The sequence below is a fragment of the Vulpes lagopus genome, chromosome 11, assembly GCF_018345385.1.
Source record: "Vulpes lagopus strain Blue_001 chromosome 11, ASM1834538v1, whole genome shotgun sequence".
Taxonomy (NCBI): Eukaryota; Metazoa; Chordata; class Mammalia; order Carnivora; family Canidae; genus Vulpes; species Vulpes lagopus.
In genome coordinates, this window is record NC_054834.1 from 80,096,964 (window position 1) to 80,118,775 (window position 21,812).

General features: G+C 38.7%; 1 protein-coding gene and 1 pseudogene across 4 annotated transcripts in view; one reads left to right on the forward strand and one right to left on the reverse strand.

The window, feature by feature from the left end:
* GALNT13 (polypeptide N-acetylgalactosaminyltransferase 13) overlaps positions 1-21,812 on the forward strand; it is a 514,036-nt gene that overhangs the window by 48,937 nt on the left and 443,287 nt on the right. The gene's annotated exons all lie outside the window — the stretch shown is intronic.
* On the reverse strand, positions 5,711-8,234 carry LOC121471679 (annotated as a pseudogene).

A 21,812-nucleotide genomic window follows, 5' to 3' on the forward strand; every position in this document is an offset into this window, starting at 1 on the left:
GACTTCATCCTCAAGGGTCTTCCAGTGGTTTAAGATGACCACTGGACAGCCATTTGTGTTCTGTGCAGCAAGGATGAAAAAAATGCAATGGCAAAAGGACATGCTACTAGCTGATTTAGCCTTCTTCAAAGAGTTCCCTGGAAACTGCACCCAATATTTTATCCCTAACCATCACTGTTCTTTGATGCAAAATAAGCTGTTACATATAGTATTTTTGCTGCACACACAATGGCTCTGTACTTGTCCTGAGTAAGGAAGGGGAAGGCAGGTATTGCATGGGCTCTTAGAAGTCTCAGTCATAATTAGAATATGAGGAATACATTTTGGTAATGTGATTTATGAGCTAGGATGGTGTGGGTTAAAATACACAAAATCTATCATAAAAACAGAGCTGGCTGCATTTTGATCTCAGCTTTGCAAATTATCAGTTATGTGACCTTGAGCCAAGGTTCTTATCCTAACTTGTTTTACTTTCTCAGCTGTATAGGGGCATGATAATTACTATTTTGAAACATTTTGGTCAGGATTGAATATGATAATATATGCAAAACGCCTATCGCATAGGAAAAGATCAATAAATGGTATGTTTTATGTCACCCACCATAGATTAACTTATATCAGGTTCAGTTATTTAAGGGAGGACAGAGCTTATTCAAGCCTAATACTGATTGATATGATAGAAAGGCCATTGCCTTTGTTTCTCTTGAGTAAAGCTTTATCTTTTAGATGGGATTGAGAGTCTCAATTTCTACCCTTTAAATATATCATTTTTATACTTCAGACTATAGTGGAATATTGCTAAGAATTTAGGTTTATGGTAGCAGCACTTTATGTAATGTCAAACCAAGAAACAGATGGGTTCCAGGTTGAATTTAACCATTAGAAGCTATGGAACTTGTGAGAGTCATTCTAACTCTCTGGACTTTGGTTTTGCCAGCTGACAAGTCAAGTAGGTCGACAAGCTGACCTCTACTTCTATTTGACAGCTTTAAAGCACCATGATTCAGGCAGCCTGGGTGGCTCCGCGGTTTAGCACCACCTTCAGCCCAGGGCCTGATCCTGGAGACCCGGGATTGAGTCCCACGTCGGGCTCCCTGCGTGGAGCCTGCTTCTCCCTCTGCCTCTGTCTCTCATAAATAAATAAATAAAATCTTAAAAAAGAAAAAAGAAAAAAGAAGCGCACCATGATTCTATGGAGTTTTACTTGCCTGAGACATATTCTCTTGTCAAAAACATCCTAAAAACCAGCAATAAAGTGATAAAGACTTAATTTCTCAAACCAGAGTTGAATTTTTACAGGAACTGGCTGTATTGTGAGGTTTTGCCAGTTCTAGAAAGAAACAATAGATATTAATTGAACACCATGGTGCTGTATTTAAAAACTGGCTTCAACTTCTGGCTGTGGAGATCATTGTCCTTGATAAAGTGTGTCACTTTGGGCAAGTCTCTTAAATTCTCTGTGCCTTACAGGACTCATTTATAAAATGGGCAATCTATATTAAAGCCGTGATGAGGATCAAATAAATAAGAACACTGTAAAAGTACTTTTAAAACCTGCACAGTTTCAGTGCTGAGGTCTCTAGAAAGTCCAGTGGGTAGAGAATGGAAAATGTCCTGACTCTGTGGTGTAGAGCTTGTACAATAAAGTGTTACAAGTGAAATACAGTAAAATAAAGCTACCAGGGATCTCTCTTTTAAAGCTCCTGTTAGATTTTGCCCATCTAGTTTTCTGTCCACATTATGTTTTAGAAGGTTGTGGGTCTCAGGCATTTCAGAAGTCAGACAAGCAAGGCATGTCTGTGACTTTGTGCATGAGGTATCTCCTTGAGATAAATTTCCAGATGTGATCTTTGTATCTCAGGCATTCTGCTTGTGAGCCAGTGAGGCTGAAACAAATAGCAAATCTTTTGCAGTGTGTGGCTATTGGTGCTGTCTGCTGTCCTCAATTTGCCCATCCGAATTGGCAGTTAAAGCTCCTTCTCTATAAATAGCAAGTTATTAGTTACAGCAGGGTTGCCATATGGCAAAAGAGTCTCTATTGTTAAACTGATTAAATACAACAGCAGTGCCCAGTCTTTAAGAAGATATTATGTTCTGTGAAAAAAGCTTAGAGATTATTTTTGTTCCCAAACTACATGAATCAAGCTTTTACAGTCTCTATTTCTATATGTGTATGCATATTATTCATCTTATTGCTACTTTTTGAAACTCTTGAAACATATCACATGTATATTAAAGTGTGTAAAGTGCACTAATATTAAGTATATAGCTGGCTTTTTACATAGCTATATACTTGTGTTACTACTATGCAGACCAAGATATAGAACCTTTTCAGTTCCCAAGATGTTCCCCTTATAGATATCTCTTCCCTGTCAATAATCTTATGGTTTTTACTGAATGGGAAATCATCAAAGAGGGGAAAAGCCCTGAAAGATTTAACTACAGGACACAAACTGAGGGTCGCTGGAGGGGAGGTGGGTGGGGGGTGGGGTATTTGGATGTTGGGCATTAAGGAGGGCACTTGATGGGATGAGCACTGTGTGTTATACACAACTGACAAATTATTGAACACGACATCTGAAACTAATAGTGGACTATATGTTGGCTGATTGAATCCTAATAAAAAATAATCATGGTCTTTAATATCAAGAAATTTGCCTTTATAGTAATGAGCTTCTAAAAAAGGAGTGAAGTATTTTTTCCTTATTTATTTATTTATTTTTTAGGAATGAAGTATTTTGAAGGCAATTCCAACTTTTTTAAAAAAGATTTTATTATTTATTTGAGAGAGAGAGAGAGTGCACACAAGAGAGAGCAAGCACAAGGCCGGGGAGAGGCGGAGGGAGAGGGAGGAGCTGACTCCCACTGAGCAGGGAGCCCCATCCCAGGACCCTGGGATCATGACCTGAGCTGAAGACAGATGCTTAACCCACTGAGCCACCCAGGCGCCCCAGGGCAATTTCAATCTTTTAAAATTTCCTGGAAGTATTAATAATTATGACAAAAAATAAAGACCTCTGTACAATACTGTATAATGCAATGAACTATAATAATGATATTCTAAGTAATAAACTTCATTATATGATCACTGAAATGAAACAGGATTGCAACGTGGAGACGTCATGCATTTCTATCCACATCTCCCACCTGCGAACCAAAAAAATAGAGCTGCCACACAGGCTGGTGAGTGTTCTGGTGGTCATGTTGCCAGGCAACCCCAGTCAGTATCAGAGACACCCAATTGAGCAGCAGAGACACAGACTAGAAGGTATCTTGGAAACAGAAGGGTCCAGCTGAAGGAGAGGGAGGGTGGAGGGAGAGAGGAAAACAGAGTGCCACTTGAACACTTGTCCATGTTGGTCACGACCACATACAATTATTTCCCCCTAGCAACATGCAGCTAGCTTAGAGCAAAATTCTTTGGGCTTCACCGTGTTTTCCTCCTTTGCTGTGTCTACAGGTACGAGGGCAGAGGTTAACGATGCAGAAGGGAAGGGTGTCATTTTCAGCACATTCAAACCATGTAAGCTAAAAGTTCTTTGAGACTGTATATTTGATTCGGTCACGTTTAAAATAATCTGAGTTTTACATTGATATGCTTTCTTTAAAAAAAAGTGGAAAGTACAGAATAAAATGCTCACCACCTGTAGTTGTCCCTCTTCGTGGAAGGTAAAGGTAACAAGGAAGAGAGGGAGGCACGTGTAAGCCCCTCCGGGAGGTCGGGCATTCGAGGAGATGAGCCTCTGGGTTGACGACCTCGACCTCGGCAGAGCCCTCCACCCTGAGATGCAACTTTTATGTGTTTTCCTAGAAAGGCATCTTCCGCTCTCCACGGTTTTCTATAAAGCCTTTTCTGCTGTACTGTGCTCTACCCCCCCGGTGCTCTCCTGTCCTCCTCCTTAACTGTGGGCATGTACAGAAAATAGCTGCTTGAGATGGGAAGCACCTGCTGACTTATCGCTACCCCAAATCCCTTCATTCTTCCCCCTCCGACGCTGCTGTCCCGCCCAAGCCAAGGCCTTCCTGCACGTCCTGGGTCTTGCACCTGTCTCTGGTCTAAAAGCCGTGACTCAAGGAGTATTTTTTTTCTCCTCTGTATCCTCAGCCTTCTCCCACTCTCCTGATTTCTCCCCATTGGCATTATACATGTCAAGGATCTTTACCCTTGGGACGCCTGGTGGCTCAGCGGTTTAGCGCCGGCCTTCGGCCCAGGGCATGACCCCGGGGTCCCGGGATCGAGTCCCACGTCGGGCTCCCTGCATGGAGCCTGCTTCTCCCTCTGCCTGGGTCTCTGCCTCTCTCTCTCTCTGTGTCTCTCATGAATAAATAGATAAAATCTTAAAACAAAAAAACAGAGGCTCTTTCCCCTTGAAAAGAAACCAGTGCAGGAATCCTCCCTTTATTCCAAGTCTACACTCAGTTTCTGAAAACTTCTCTCTGCTCACAACTAGATGTTCCGAATCTGCACCCTCCATTCACACCTCAACACGCTGGCACGCTTTTTCTATTTGTCTGAAACTATTCTTTCTAAGGTCACAAAAGTGAGTCATGGAGCGATATGTAGAAGATGTACCTTTGATCTCTTTGCATGACTTTGTACCGTTGAGCATGTCCTCTCTTTGACCTTATTATTCTCTCTGTTGGAATCTCTAACACTGCACTCCTGTTTCTCCTTCCCTTGGCAGCCGTGCACACTCTCATTGGTGGGCTTACCTTTCTTAAATTGGCACTCTGTGACATTCTTTGTGGCACCCTCTTATTTTTCTCACACACTCTCACTGAACAAATTTTATCAATTGCCGTAATTGTAGCTAACATTGGTTTGCGGACTCCTCTGGCCTCACGGCTCCTGAAATTCAGGTCTGTACTCCCCTACCATCTGGCAGCTCCACCTGTATGTCCCACAGGAGCCTCAGAATCATCAGAGGCTACCAACATATTTTTTAAACTTCTGTTTTTCTTTAATAAACTTAATTTAAAAAAATTTTTTAACATGACAAAGTGCATAAAGAGCAAGATAAAAATAATAGAATCAGTCCTCTTTAAACTTTAAAAAAAATTGTTATTACACACAGGCTATGACATAATTGGATATTTCTCTACTTTGTGGACAGTTATTCTTACTCTCCACAGCAGGACTGCTTCGTAACTTTTCATCTGACGGAAAGCACTAAAATCCTGATTTTTAACAGAATAATGGTTAAAATGCCTTAAGTGATTTAAGTTGAAAGCAGTATATTGGTACATGGCTCTTGTGCTCAATTATCAGGAATATACAAATGTCTTTTTATTCAAAAATACAAAATAAATGATCTGTAGCCATGGACAGTGACAGCAGTAAAGGTCATATGTTGTTAAATGAAATCAGTAACTGATGGTTATAGTGATTTTCTTAAATATCAGCCTTTTTAAAAAGATTTATTTATTCATCTGTGGGCCAAGGGGTAGAAGGAGAGGGGGAGGGAAGGAAAGAAACGTGAAGCAGACTCTCCGCTGGGCATGGAGCCTGTCTCCTCTTGGGGCTCGACCTTACAACCCTGAGATCATGACCTGAGCTGAAATCAAGAGTTGGCCGCTTAACCACTGAAGCCACCCAGATGCTCTAGCCAGCCTTTTCGTCACTTATTTTCTTCAGCTGACTTCCCTGAAGGTATTGTTGAGGAGCTCTTCCTTGAGCTTCCTCTCACAGCTCATTAAAAATGGTAAAGCACTATTTTAGGAAATGGAACATGCTACCTCCCATAGCACCTCCTTGTTCCGCCCATTGCTCCCATTGCAGGGTTCTCTCCTCTAGGAATTCCAATGATTACGACGTCTGCTGTAGTTAACAAAGGCACCACTTCAGCTGCATTCAGTGAAGCAGGCTTTTGTTTTTTTTAATATTTTATTTATTTATTCATGAGAGACACAGAGACACACAGAGAGAGAGGGGGGCAGAGACACAGGCAGAGGGAGAAGCAGGCTCCACGCGGGGAGCCCGACGCGGGACTCGACCCTGGGTCTCGACCCTGGGTCTCCAGGATCAGGCCCTGGGCCGAAGGCGGCGCTAAACCCTGAGCCACCCGGGCTGCCCGTGAAGCAGTTTTTATGACCTTAGTTGGATCAGTGATTCCTTTTTCCACCGTAGTCACAGAATCTCCAAGCATAGTGTTGTAACCAACTTCTGAAGAACTTTGCATAATTTTCTCGACTGTCAATGATCCTTCAACCCCTGCATCCTTAGCAATGGTCATTGCAGGAATTTTGAGTGTTCTAGTAATCATTTCTATACCAGTTTTTTGATCTTCGTTACCTGGAGTTATTGAATCCAAGTTGGAATGCAGCTGAAGCAGGGCCCAGCCCCTCCCAGAACACGGGCTTCTTCAACAGCAGCTGCTGTCACACTGAGGGCACCTGCAACTCTGTCTTCCTTTTCATTCATTTTATTATCACTTGTCTCACCAAATTTTAGCACAGCTACTCCATTTGAGAGTTTGCCAGACATTCATTCAGCTTTTCTTTTTCATATTCACTGGTTATAATATTTAACCGCTCAATGATTTTTTGAATATATTTTTCAGTTTGAGTTTGTCATCTTTTCCTTTAAGAGGTGGCACTGGGGCCCCTGGAGGGCTCAGCGGTTGAGCTCCTGCCTTCAGCCCAGGGTGTGACCCCGGGTCCCGGGATCGAGTCCCGCATCGGGCTCCCCTCAGGGAGCCTGCTTCTCCCTCTGCCTGTGTCTCTGCCTCTTTCTCTCTCTCTCTCTCTGTGTCTCTCATGAATAAATAAATAAAATCCTTAAAAAACAAAAAAGAGCGTGGCATCATCCTTAGTCATAATGACCTCTCAAGCTTTCCTAAGTTGTGAGGCTAAACATCTTTAAGATTTAGAGTCAGTCCTTTTTTTGCAAACGTTGTACCATCAGTAGCAATAGTCATGTCATTAAGCTGGTTCTCTCTATTGTCACAAAAACCTGGAGCTTTGACTGCTACACCCTGAAAACCAACTTTTAGCCTGTTCAGAACCAGTGTACTCAGAGCTTCTCGATCCCCATCTTCAGCAAGTAGGACCCAGGGCTTGTGACGAGCATTGGCAATTCCAAGAGCAGGTGCAACCGACTGGGCACTAGGAATTTTCTTTTCACTTGGTAGAGCATAGGTATCTTGAAACTCCTATTTCTCACTTTTTAAGTTTTGTCTTTTAAAGATTTTATTCATATATTTGACACAGAGAGAGTGAGAGTGAGCGAGAGTGCAAGCAGAAGCAGAGGGAGCAGCAGAGGGAGAGGGAGAAGCTGGCTTCTCCCCGAGCAGGGAGCCCGACGTGGCACTTGGTCCAGGACCCTTAGCCAAAGACAGGTGCTTCACCCCCTGAGCCCCCAAGCACCCCTTACTTTCATTTTAGAGAGAGCACATGCGTGTGCACACAAGGGAGAGGGGCAGAGAGGGATGGAGAGAAGCCGACTCCCCGCTGAGCACGGAGCCTGACTCAAGGCTCCATCCCATGACCTTGAAATCATGACCTGAGCTGAAATCAAAGTCCAGTGCTTAACCAGCCACGTAAACACCCACATTTCTGAGCTTTTGATGTATTAATAAAGAATGGAGACATATAACCTCGATCAGACTTCATACTTTGAATAATTTCTAATTCACAATGTAGTGCTTTTTCATCCTTTACTGTGATGATGTCCTTTCTCCCAAGCATTTTCATTGTATTAGAAATAATGTTGCCAATTCCTTTGTTTCCATTCACAGGAATCATGGCAACCTGAGCCATTTCTTCAGGGGTTGTCATGGAATTAGGCTGCTTCTTGAGTTCAGCAATTACAGCATCAACAGCTAACATTACACCTCTCCTGATTTCCACAAGATTAGCACTTTTGCTAATCTTCTCAAAAGCCTTCCTTGGCAATAGAGCGTGCCAGCGCACCATCCCTCGTGGCAACATCTTGAACAAGTTGAGCACCAATAGTTTTATTTTTATCTTGTAAGTCAATGGACTTTGCAATGGTCACACCATCTTTTGTTACTTTAGGACTTCCCCAACTCTGTTAAATATTCACCGTTCTTCCCTTTGGCCCCATAGTAATGGCTACAGCTTCCACTAAATGGTCTACGCCTTGAAGCGTTAAGGTTTGGGCATCATTACCAAATTTTACATCTTTGGCTTAGGCCCGAGTGAGGTGGGGAGCCGGTGCCAGAGCCAGTGGAGGCTGGCCTGATTTCGCAAAATACTGTTGGTAATCAAAGCATTTCTGTGGAGCACTTGTAGGGTGTGCAGGCAGCAAGGCAGGCCATCAGGAATGAGTGAAGGCGTAAAATCAGCATTCTTTTTTTTTTTTAAGATTTTTTATTTATTTATTCATGAGAGACACAGAGAGAAAGAGGCAGAGACACAGGCAGAGGGAGAAACAGGCTCCCTGCAGGGAGCCCAACGTGGGACTCAATCCCGGGACTCCAGGATCACGCCCTGGGCTGAAGGCAGGCACTAAACCACTGAGCCACCCAGGGATCCCTAAAATCAGCATTCTTAGCAATGATGTTGGCCGCAGAAATCTTAGTCTTGACTAGGTCTTTGCTTTTATCTGGAATTGCTCTATTATAAACTCAGTGAAGTAAGTTGTCCCAAGCATTTGGTATAGGGCTGAGGGCATTTCGGCACTTCAGTTTGCCAAATAAGTGAAATAGATAGCTTATATTTTAAATGTATCTTAAATGCTTTTCTCTTTTCAAATTGTATTAAATTATTTTGCTCATCATAATACTGCTCACAGTAAAATAGCGATGTCTCACACGTACTGATTAGTTACTATGTGCCAGTTCCTATGATTTCATTATATATATATATAAAATCCTTACCATGACCTTACAAGTAGGTATTGCTCTTATTGGCACTTGCAAACAACTGGAGTTAGCTTAGGTAAATTCATCTCTCCAGTATTTCCAAATGAAAGGGTGGTGGTTGTGGGACTTGAATCAAAGTCGATGTAATACCCCTAACTGTACTAAAGTGGTGAATTTTTAGAAAAAAGCAACAGCAACAACAAACTGCAACATTTTGTTATTTGTGGCTCTTTGACACAAAGATAGCTTTGCTCTTATTTAGCCTCTTCAGTATCTCAATACTGGCACATGACTATAAGCACAGTCTTTCCTAGATGTCAACAATTATTTTGCTCTGGTTTATCATGAAGAAATAACTTAGAATATGCATTCAGGGGGCAGCTGGGGAGCTCAGTCAGCTAGATGTCCGACTCTTGATTTCAACTAAGGTCTTGATCTCAGGGTCCTGGGATCAAGCCCCGTGGTGGTTTCTGTGCTCAGCGGGGATCTGCTTAAGAATTTTCTCCCTCCCTCGCTCTCTCTCTGCCCCTCCCCCTATTTGCATGTATACACTCTCTCTTAAAATCAAAAAGTGTACTCAGGCTTGGGATAAGAGAAAAGGAGTTTCTGTAAAATGGCAAGTGGACATAACGGAAGAATATTGGGATGGCCGGGTGTTGTCTCCACAGAAGAGAAAGAAAATATAGGAAAGTTGGGGAAAGAATGGGAGAAACAACTAACAAATATATCCGGCAGAGCCAATTGCAAATTGAGAAAAAAAAAATCTTGGCTAGGTGACTTTTATAAGTGAAAGAAAAAAGAGGAGACTATAGAGAGCAAATGAATGAATGAAGGAATGTAAAAATGTGGTGAAGAAAAACATGACTTAAATATAATCAAAGAGAGATATAATTTAATAAAATGAGAAGAGTGGGGATAACCAGGAATTAAAAATGGCATAAAGAAAAATATCCAATGCATCAGTAATAGGTTTCATTGATTCTGGTTGCTGTCTTTGTAGGTACCTGCCAGAAATGTGAAGCAAAAAGGAAAAATAAAATGTTGATTGCTGTTCTGCTGGGGTGGAGCTGAACGGATGTGGAAATCTGAGAATTTTTATACTGATTATGTTTCTTTGCAGGAGAGGAATCATAGCATTTTCTTTCTCAGTTTGTGTGCTGTGTTATTCCACTGAAATTAATAGATAAGAGACTTTGGAATGGAGTACACTTACTGATTTGTTTGGATGTCAGTCAGAGGTTGGAATGTATTTACCATGCTTCTCAAAATCCAAAGAAAACATTATGACCATTCAGCCTCACATAGTGGAGCCTTTCCTTGGAGAAATCAGATGTTATTGATCTTGAAGCTTTATGCTTTTGCTATTTGAAGTATAAAACTATGAAATCTTTGCAGAAAATTCATGAATTATTTGCTTTTGGAATTTGAACCTTTACTCAAAAACTGTAATAAGAAAAACTGTTTCCTCACTGTTCTAATGTAAACTATAAGATCTCATTTCTAGAAAAGAATCTGACAGTTAAGATTGAGTAGGGTGATCATCATTTCTCTCCTGCTCCCCACTGTTCCCCAGCCTCCCACCATATTCCCCATAGCTCATTTCTGGTAAATAATATTGAAAGAAAAATTGTTTCCAGAAGTTGATTTAATTGGCAGTGACTGGCACAAAGTGATAAATGCACATGCAGTTTTTGGTGACCAGAAGCATAAAATTATTTAATTATTGCATTAAAATGAGAATTAAGGCCATTTAAAATAGCATTTTTAGATTAGACATTTGGAAACAGACTACAGGATAGATTATATTTGTTGAACACTACATCTTCCTCTTTAATTTTTCTTTTGTCTGAATAAAACAAATAACAGGGAGTCTTCTAACAGGGAGGTTTTTTTTTTGTTTTTTTGTTTTTTTTTTTTGTTTTGTTTTTTTTTGCTCATGGTTATTTGATTTTCGAATTTAATCATTTTTGTCATTAGCTCCATAATGATTTTTCCAGATTATAGTAGACTAGTGATAGAAGACCATGTTTTTCTGTAGCAGCAATCACTGTAGTTCGTAGGTACTTCAAGTTAGCGTGCTGTTTGAATCTAAATCATATGGAAGGAAGGAACCTTTTGGAGCTCAAGTAGGTAGGCCTTGATTATATTAAAATTTCCTTTCCTAAAATTCTTTCATGTTGTTTCTTCTGTAAAAACTTAGTGGGATTTGATGAAATGTAGGCTGCAATGGTGACAGTGAGTAGAAGTGAAGTAGTCTTCCCCAATTTCAATGATTGCTTTTAAATACTGGCCCTGATGGTTTGGGGAAGGTATTTATTTGGAACCCAAACCACAAGTGCAACCAGAAAAAGATAGTTCCTGAATCTTGCATGGGACTTCAGGTTAGGAAAGTTTGCCAATTTCCTGAAAAGAATGTAGAGCGTTAATAGAATTTGACATGGGTGCAAACTTTTATCTTTCCAAAGTCACATAGATTCTGTAACACAGGAGACTTTTGGCAACAAAAGAGAAAAATCTGAAAACAACACTTAAATCATACTATTTTATTTTTTAATTGATTTTTAAAACTTTCATTATTTTAGGAGAGAGTGGAGGGGGTAGAGGGAGAGGGAGAGGAGAGAGAGAGAATATCAAACAGCCTCCCTGATGAGCACCGACCCCTGCACAGCCCGGCTCCACTCCACCTCTCCAACATGGTAGTTTTCTTACTTGCTTTCAAATAAAACATATATTTCCCCTTAATTCAGATAATATATGCTATTTCTGGGTGATTTGAAAATTAGAGAAAAAAATACTAGGAGGAATTGCAAAACAAAACAAAAAAAATCCACATATTCCTACCTGTTTTTTCCAGGACTTTCATAAGAATAAATAAAAGTAGTGGTGATTATAGTATATAAAAAGGTGTGTATTTTGACTTGTTGAATTTTATGGTATCCTATAAGTTTTTCTCATGTTACTATAAAATTGAATAAGTTTCTAATAGCATAATATGCTGTTAATTGACTATGTATCTATTTTGAACTCTTTTTTTTTTAAAGATTTTATTTATTTATTCATGAGAGACACACAGAGAGAGGCAGAGACAGAGGCAGAGGGAGAACCCGGCTCCCCATAGGGAGCCTGATGTGGGACTCGATCCCACGACCCCGGGATCACGCTCTTAGCCAAAGGCAGATGCTCAACCACTGAGCCACCCGGGCGTCCCTGAACTCTTTTTAATAAATAATGCCATTGTACAATTTCCATGTGTAAAATCCTTTTTTCTGACATGGGGTTTTTATTTTTTACTTATTTATTTACTTTTTTTTTAATTTAAATTCAAGTTAGTTAACATATAGTATAGTATTGGATTCAGGAGTAGAATTTAGTGATTTATTACTTACCTAAACACCCAGTGCTCATCCCAACTAGTGCCCTCCTTGATGCCCATCACCTATTTAGCTTACCCACCTCTCTTCCAGCAGCCCTCAGTTTGTTCTCTATAGCTGAGTCTCTTACAGTTTGCTTCCCTCTCTGTTTTTATCTTATTTTATTTTTTCTTCTCTTCTATGTTCATCTGTTTTGTTTCTTAAATTCCACATATGAGTCAAATTATTTGCTATTTATCTTTCTCTGACTGACTTATTTTGCTTAACATAATATTCTCTAGCTTCATCCATGGTGTTACAAATGACAAGATTTTATTCTTTTTGATGGCTGAGTAATATTCCATTATATACACACACACATTGTATATATATACACACTTCTATATACCACTTCTTTATCTCCTTGGCTATTGTTGGTAGTGCTGCTATGAACATTGGGGTGCATGTGCCCCTTTGAATCAGCATTTTTTGTATCCTTTGGATAAATACCTAGTCGTGCAATTGCTGATCATAGGGTGGTTCCATGTTTAACTTGTTGAGGAACCTCCATGCTGTTTTCCAGAGTGGCTGTACCAGTTTACATTCCCACCAGGAGTGCAAGAGGGCTCCCCTTCTCCACATCCTCGCCAATATCTCTTCTTTCCTGAGTTAATTTTAGTCATTCTGTGTGGCATAAATGATATCTCATCATGATTTTGATTTGTATTTCCGTGATGATAAGTGATCTCTGGGGAAATGTGTGCTCATGTCTTCTGTCCATTTTGTAACTGGATTATTTATTTTTGGGATGTTGATTTTGATGAGTTCCTTATAGATTCTGGATACTAGCCCTTTACTAGATAGGTCATTTACAAATATCTTCTTCAATTTTGTTTGTTGCCTTTTAGTTCTGTTGATTGTTTTTTGTGCTGTGCAGAAACTTTTTATCTTGATGAAGCCCCAATTGTTCATTTTTGCTTTGGTTTCCCTTGCCTCCAGTGATATGTCTAGTGATAAGTTGCTACAGCCAAGGTCACAGAGGTAGCTGTCTGTGTTCTCCTCTAGGATTTTGATGTTTTCCTGTCTCATATTTAGGTCTTTTATGCATTTTGAATTTATTTTTGTGTATGGTGTGAGAAAATGGTCTAGTTTCATTATTCTGCATGTGGCTGTCCAGTTTTCCCAACACCATTTGTTGAAGAGGCTGTCCTTTTTCCATTGGATATTCTTTCCTGCTTTGTTGAAGATTAGGTGACCATATAGTTGTAGGTCCATTTCTGGTTTCTCTATTCTGTTCCATTGATCTATGTGTCTGTTTTTATGCCCATTCCATACTCTCTTGTGATTGAAGATGTCTTGAAGTCTGAGATTGTGATGCTTCCCACTTTGCTTTTCTTCTTCAACACTCCTTTGGCTATTTGAGTTCTTTTATGGTTCCATACAAATTTCAGGGTTGTTTGTTCTAGTTCTGTGAAAAATGCTGGTGTTATTTTGATAGGGATTTATTGACTGTGTAGATTCCTTTGGGTAGTACCTAGGCATTTTAGCAATATTTGCTATTCCAATCCATGAGCATAGAATAGTTTTACATTTCTTTGTGTCGTCTTCAATTTCTTTCATAAATGTTCTATAGTTTTCAGATCTTTTACCTCTTCGGTTATATTTATTCCTAGCTATCTTATAGTTTTTGGAGCAATTATAAATGAGATCAAATCCTTGATTTCTTTTTCTGTTCCTTCATTATTGGTGTATCGAAGTGTAACAGATTTCTCTACCTTGATTTTATATCTTGCAACTTTGCTGAATTCCTGTATCAGTTCTAGCAATTTTTTTGGTGGAGTCTTTAGGATTTTCTACATAGAGTATCATGTCATCTGTGAGAAGTGAAGGTTTGATTTCTTCCTTGCCAACTAGGATGCCTTTTATTTCTTTTTGTTGGCTGATTGCTGAGGCTAGGACTTCCAGTACTATGTTGAATAACAGTGGTGAGAGGGGACATCCCTGTCATGTTCCTGCTCTTAGGGTAATAGCTCTCAGTTTTTCCCCAGTGAGGATGATATTAGCTGTTTGTCTTTCATATATGGCCTATATGATGTTGAGGTATGTTCCTTCTATCCCTACCTTTTTGTTGAGGGCTTTTTTTTTTTTTTTTTTAAACTTTTTTTTTCCTTTTTTTTTTTTTTAATTTTTTTATTTTATTTATGATAGTCACAGAGAGAGAGAGAGAGAGAGAGAGAGGCAGAGACACAGGCAGAGGGAGAAGCAGGCTCCATGCACCGGGAGCCCGATGTGGGATTCGATCCCGGGTCTCCAGGATCGCGCCCTGGGCCAAAGACAGGCGCCAAACCGCTGCGCCACCCAGGGATCCCGAGGGCTTTTTTTTTTTTTTTTTTTTTATCAAAATAGGCTGCTATATTTTGTCAAATGCTTTTTCTGGATCTATTGAGATTATCATATGGTTCTTATCCCTTCTTTTATTAATGTGGTGTATCATGTTGATTGATTTGTGGATATTGAACCACCCCTGCAGCCCAGGAACAAATCCCACTTGGTCATGGTGAATAATCCTTTTAATGTACTGTTGGACTCAATTAGCTAGTGTCTTGTTGAGAATTTTTGCATCTCTATTCATCAGGGATACTGGTCTATAATTCTCCTTTTTAGTGGGGTCATTGTCTGGTGTTGGAATCAAGGTAATGCTGGTCTCACAGAGTGAATTGGAAGTTTTCTTACATTTATATTTCTTGGGATAGCTTCAGAGAAATAGGAATTAATTCTTTAAATGTTTGGTAGAAGTTCCCTGGGAAGCCATCTGGCCCTGGACTCTTGTTTTTTGGGAGATTTTTGATTACTGACTCAATTTCCTTGCTGGTTATGGGTTTGTTCAAATTTTCTATTTCTTTCTATTTCAGTTTTGGTAGTTTATATGTTTCTAGGAGTTTATCCATTTCTTCCAAATTGCCCTATTTGTTGACATATAAATGCTCATAATATATTTTATATTTGTTTGTATTTCTGTGGTGTTGGTTGTGTTCTCTCCTCTTTCATTCATGATTTTATTTATTTGGGTCCTTTTTCTTTTCCTTTCGATAAGTCTGGATAGGGGATTATCATTTTTTTAATTCTTTCAAAAAAAACTACTTTTTAGTTCTGTTTATCTGACTCCTTTTTTTATTTCTATATTATTGATTTCCTCTCCTATCTTTAGTATTTCCCATCTTCTGCTGGTTTTAGGCTGTATTCGCTGTTCATTTCCCAGCTCCTTTAGGTGTAAGGTTAGGTTGTGTATTTGAGACTTGCTTCTTGAGAAAGGCCTGCATTGCTACATACTTTCCTCTTAGGATCCACCTTTGCTGCTTCCCAAAGGTTTTGGACTGTCTTGTTTTCATTTTCATTTGCTTCCATGTATTTTTAAAAATTTCTTCTTTAATTTCCTCATTACCCATTCATTCTTTAGTAAGATGTTCTTTAACTTCTGTATATTTGGGGATCCCTGGGTGGCGCAGCGGTTTGGCGCCTGCCTTTGGCCCAGGGCGCGATCCTGGAGACCCGGGATCGAATCCCACGTCAGGCTCCCGGTGCATGGAGCCTGCTTCTCTCTCTGCCTGTGTCTCTGCCCCTCTCTCTCTCTGTGTGACTATCATAAATAAAAAAAAAAATTAAAAAAAAAAACAAAAAAAAACTTCTGTATATTTGTGGTCTTTCCAAATATTTTCTAGTGGTTGACTTCAAGTTTTATAATGTCATGGTCTGAAAATGTGCCTGATATGATCTTAATCTTTTTGTACTTGTTGAGGCCTGATTTGAGATCCAGTATGTGATCCATTCTAGAGAATGTTCCAATTGCACTTGAAAAGAATGTGTATTCTGCTACTTTAGGATGAAATGCTCTGAATATATCTGCTAAGTCTATCTGGTCCAGTGTGTCATTCAAAGCCATTGTTTCCTTGTTGATCTTCTGCTTAGATGATCTGTTCATTGCTGTGAGTGGCGTGTTTAAATTCTTTACTATTACGGTATTATTATCAATGACTTTCTTTAAGTTTGTTATTAATTGATTTTTACATTTTATTGCTCTCAATTTGAGAGCATATATATATTTACAATTGTTAGATCTTCTTGTTAGATAGATTCCTTTCTTGTGATATAGTGCCCTTCTTCATCTCTTATTGCAGTCTTACATACTGGTATAAGAATGGCTACTCCAGCTTTCTTTTGATGTCCATCAGCATAATAGATGGTTCTCCAGCCCTCTCTTTCAATCTAGAGGTGTCTTTGGGTCAAAAATAAATCTCTTGATAAGTATCATGTTGGTAGATACAGTTTTTTCATCCAGTCTGATGCTCTATGTCTTTTGATTCGAGCATCCAGTCCATTTACATTCAGAATAACTATTGATATGAATATAGTGCTGGGATATTACCTATAAAGTGGCTGTTCCCATAGATTTTCTCTATTCAGTGCTAGTATTTATTGCTTTTGGTCTCTCTTTCCCACTCTAAGGGTCTACTTTAATACTTCCTGCTGAGCTGGTTTAGTGTTCATGAACTCTTTTATTTTTTGCCTGTCTTAGAAACTCTTTATGTCTCCTTTTACTCTGAATGACAGCCTTGCTGGATATAGTATTCTTAGCTACATATTTTTCCCGGTTAGCAAGGTCAATGTATCATGCTTCTGGCCTGCCAAGTTTCTGTGGACAGGTCTGCTGCTAACCTTACATGTCTACCCTTGTAGGTTAAGGAATTTTTGTGCTTAGCTTTCAGAATGATCTCTTCTTTGTATTTTGCAAGTTTCACCATGATATGTCTTGGTGATACCTATTTTTGTTGATTTTGAGAGGGAGTTCTTTGTGCCTCTTAGACTTGAATGCCTATTTCCTATGCCATTTAGGGAAATTCTCACCTGTAATTTGTTCAAATAAATCTTCTGCCCCCTTTCCCACTCTTCTTCTGGGACTCTTATGATACAGATATCATTGTCCTTTGTGAAATCACTGATTTCCCTAAGTCTATATTCATGATTTAACAGTTTTCTTTCCCTCTTCTTTTCAGTGTCATTATTTTACATAATTTTATCTTCTCTGTCACCTATTTTTTTTCATCCTTGTTATGTTTACATGCAGTTGGCATTACTTCTCAGTTATAACATTTTTTATTTCGGCCTGTTTTTAGGTCATTTATCTCTGCAGCCAGGGTTTCTCTGATGTCATCTACATTTCTTTCAAGCTCAGTTAGTACCCTTATGACTGTTGTTCTAAATTCTTGCTCAGATATATTGTTTATATCTGTTTTGAGCAAATTTCTGGCTGTGATTTTTTTCTTGTTCTTTCTTTTGGGGAGAATTCCTCCATTTTGTCATTTTATCTAGGTTTCTGTCTTTTGCATGTTATAAAAACATGTTATGTTTCCTACTCCTGAGAGTAATACTATATCAAGAAGGGTCTACACTGTCCAGAGCCTGATACTTCAGGAAGTGTTTCTGGTGTATGCTTTGTGCATTTCTGCTATGTCTTAGCTGTTCTTTCTCACAGGTCAGACCTCAGTGGAGTTCCTCCTTGCTTGCAGTGGAGAGTGTTTGGATCTCTAACTAAGTGTGCCTTGATTTGTTTGTTAAGACAAGCCTGATTCAAAAAAAAAAAAAAAAAAAAAAGCCTGATTCGAGAAAAAAGGAAAAGGAAGAAAAAAGAAAATAAGTAGACAAACAAATATAAACAAATGTAAGTCTGATTCCAAAGAAAAAGAAAGGAAAAAGAAAAAAAAAGAAGTCTGATCCAAAAAATGAGAAGAGGAAACCAACTAACAAAGGAACAAAAACTCATAAGCCTGAATCAAAAGAAAAAAAAACTAAAAAAATAAAATATAAAATAAAATATAAAAAGAAAAGGAAAGCTCATCCTATTGCAGCCAGACCTGAAGCTGACACTCTAGGGCACTCTATCATCAGCAGACCTGGTGCATGTCAGGGGGCTTGTGATGGTCTTCTGAGGTAAAAGCCAGCTAGACTGGCTCATAATCAGACCTGCCTTGGTAAAGATTCAGGTGCTGAGTGCAGGGGAGTAGGGTTTGTTGTGGGGGATTCCAGCCTCTACTGGTAATGCTGTTTCTCTCTGAATTCTGACTGCATTGGGGGTCGGGGAGAGTGGAGTGGAAGATGGCATCATCCCTCCCTCTCATCCCAGGGAGGAGAACTCCTAGCTCCTGCTGCTTAGGTGGGCCTCACAGAAAAGTGAATAATCTCCCCTCCTGTGTCCCAGGCTTTGGTCGGATCCCTGCCCTCAACCTGTCTGTGCCCAGGCCAGGGGCATGCCCAGTGCCATAGTTCTCCTGTGTTTTATCTCTAACCAGTGGCTGGGAATCAAAATTCCAAATCTTAAAGGACCTGTTCCCTTCCTGGGAGACCCTGGCAGCACTGCACTGGGCACCAATCTGTCCCAGAAAAGTAGTTGCACTGTTTTGTAGGTGCCTGGGGTCTACGGTGAAGCACAGCAAAAAGCTGTGACCAGGTTAGTTGCCTTCTGTTTGCATCTATGTCCCCTACTGTTGAAAGGCTGCTCAGTGGCTCCCAGCAGGCCTTTTGTACCTGGAGAGGCAATATATCCTTTTCTAAATGTACTCCAGGAAGGGGATCATTTTCTCCCAGTGTGATCCAGGAGATCCTCACAACACATCATCTTATACAAACCCTAGGCACCCCACTGCCCCCACGATCTCCTTCTCTTCCTGACTTCTCTCCCCAAAAGGGGCTCTCTCCCCTCCTTAGCACCTTAGCTTTTCTCTCCCCCAACTCACATCTCTGGATGTACTTCTGTCACATTCACTCCCTCCAGTTGTGCAGATTGTTTTCTTAATTCTCAGATCTATGTCCTAGTTGTTCAAAATGATTTGATGTTGATCAAGCTGTGTTCAAGGGACAGTGCAAGCCCAGGTTACTCTACTACTCTGCCGTCTTCTCTAATATGGGGTTTTTACAGAGGGTTTTCCAGCAGAGAAATTACTGGTTCAAAGTATATGATTATTTTTAAGAAAATACATAAAAAATCATATTTATTTTTAGTAAACCACATTTCTTTCCAAAGAAACTTTTATCATTTTACATTTCCACCCACAAAGTAAAACAAAAAAGGACCCATTTCATCCTAGAATATAATTTTGTCAAAAACTAATTGCAATACATTGTTTTTAACTAGCAAGATCCTTAAATGAATTAATTACTCATTTTCCCATATGGCAGGGAAAATGTTGCTTTGTGTTTGAGCTGGTTCATTTGCTTGTACATATAATGCTCAACTCTTAAATCTTGTAAAGAGGTAGTATATCGTTCCCTTTCTCGTATATTTCTGGAAAATATCCTTAATTTATAATGCTTCTATGTTTTCTATTATTGGATTATATACTCCATTATATTAGATTCCTTTATATTGATTAACAAGTTACAGTTGTTAGCAATTTTATAAGATAAGATTGCTTTGCTAATAATAAGAATATGACTTTTTAGTCTTTGAGTATATAATAATTTTACTTTACTGTTAATTAATTGGGGACTAGTTAATCAATATTCTGATTTTTAATTCTTTATTTACTGCTTCCATCTAATTGCCTATCTTTTAAAGCACTTAATTTATGATTAATAACTTCACCAGGAAAGTTGCAGGAAATAAAAAACATAAACAAGCTGCAAATCAAAGTAATAAACAAGTCTATGGTAATTTTATTAAGGTGGGCTTTTTTTTTAAGGGAGGATTTTGAGTATTTTACCTGTTAATACTTTTAAAATTTATTTTTGGGAAGTGTGTGCATTTCTTTCAGGTATCATTAAGGTAACAAAATTCAGCATATTAAAATATTCAAGCAGGCAAACAAAATTTTATTTACATTTATTATGCATTTATATGATAAAATTTCTGGAAGGAGCTCTAACTAATTTTACTTCTAGGGTTTTCTGTGGCTAAATCCCTTCTACATCCTTTACTTTGTGCTGCTGGGGACCTTTTGTGCCCTACAGTTCTGAGCTTTTCTTGGTCTTTACTTCACTTTCTTTTTGTCTCCCACTAATTGCCAGCTGGAGCAGAGTGATTCTGATATAATTTTAAAGATAATTTAATATTATTTTTCATTATCTTCTACAAGTAAATGCCTCTGTTTTAGAAAGAAAGCCTAGACAATAAATAGCTATGTTCCCTTCCACATTTCAAATAAAGAACACTTGTAATTCATGCCTTACGTCTTTTTTTTATGAAGAATTCAAAAGCCTTAATGGTAGGAAGCTAGGAAGCTGAAGCTAAGATTTTCTAATGGTTTGATGTCTCAGTGGAAACAGTTATTTTCTTTTTTAATCATGTGATTTATGACAGAAGATGGCCAGTTTACTGCCAGGTATCTATTGGGAACTGTCTAAATGCTTTACTGTTGTCTTAAATCTCTAGGTTTTATCTCCAGTTGAACATTTTGGATTTCTGTTTTCCCTTCTTGGTAACTATTAATGAAAAATCTTTACCTACTAGTATGCTATTTTATAAGATGAATCCTGAGCTGTCATTAAATAATACCTAAAAAAATAAATGATGAGCAAATTTTAGGTTGATGAATAGAGTTTTTAAAACTGCTTAATTTCATTATCTTTTTGTGAGTCATAAGTAGGTTTTTACAAGCTTACTTCATGAAGACTTAATTTTATTATTCTAAAGATAATCTATTGCTTGTTAAGTCTTAGTAACATATACTTTAGGCTTTGTCATTCATGGCATCTTCATAGAATGCATATTCTTATATACAATCAGGACTATAAAGATCAATGTATAACAAACTGTCTTGACAAGTGGCCTTATAAACATTTGCCTTATAAACATTCTCTATAAAACTTCACTCTTCCAATCTTGCCATGCTCAATAACTTTGTTGCACATTGTCTCAACATCAATAATTATATATAATAGCTACATTAAAAAAAGTTTCACATTTTGGAATATTCCTAATGTTTCATGTATATCCTTTCTTACCTCTATTCTAGTACCCTTTTGTTTCTCCTCCTGGATCCCAGGCCAGAAGACAGGGCTTATATCTTTCTATATCTTTTATCTTTAGTGCCTAACACACTGTTGACATCTGTGTAGACATTCAGTTGCAACTGTAGGATAAATTAGAGGAATATTTTGCTTTTTATAATTAAGGTCATAGTTTTATTCTCAAAGTAACACATGCTTATATTAAAATTCAGACCTACAAAAGACTATAAATTAATTCTACTCTTCAGAAATCAAGTTTAGGTAACAATAGCAGTCAGAGTGCCAACCACAGGAGCTGCTTTACCCAGGCAGGCCAGGTGATTATTTTGCCAGGCTCTGATGTTGGATCTGGGTGACAGAGAGAACATGAACTGACACCACCCCTTTCCTCTATCCTTTGGGATGCAATCTATTTTCTACCCAGGTGTCAAGATTTTAATCTTCTTCCAAAGCCATGAAATTTGTTGTGTCTTAGCTCAATAAATATAACTTCACCTGTTTTTATCAATCATCTTTACTCTGATTGAGACCTTTCATATGTCAGAGTTAAAAGTAAGTAGGAAAAAGACAGTTTTTCAAAGATTACAAATACCTTTCTTTTTGGCCCACACCAGCCATCGTATGGGGATTCAGTTAG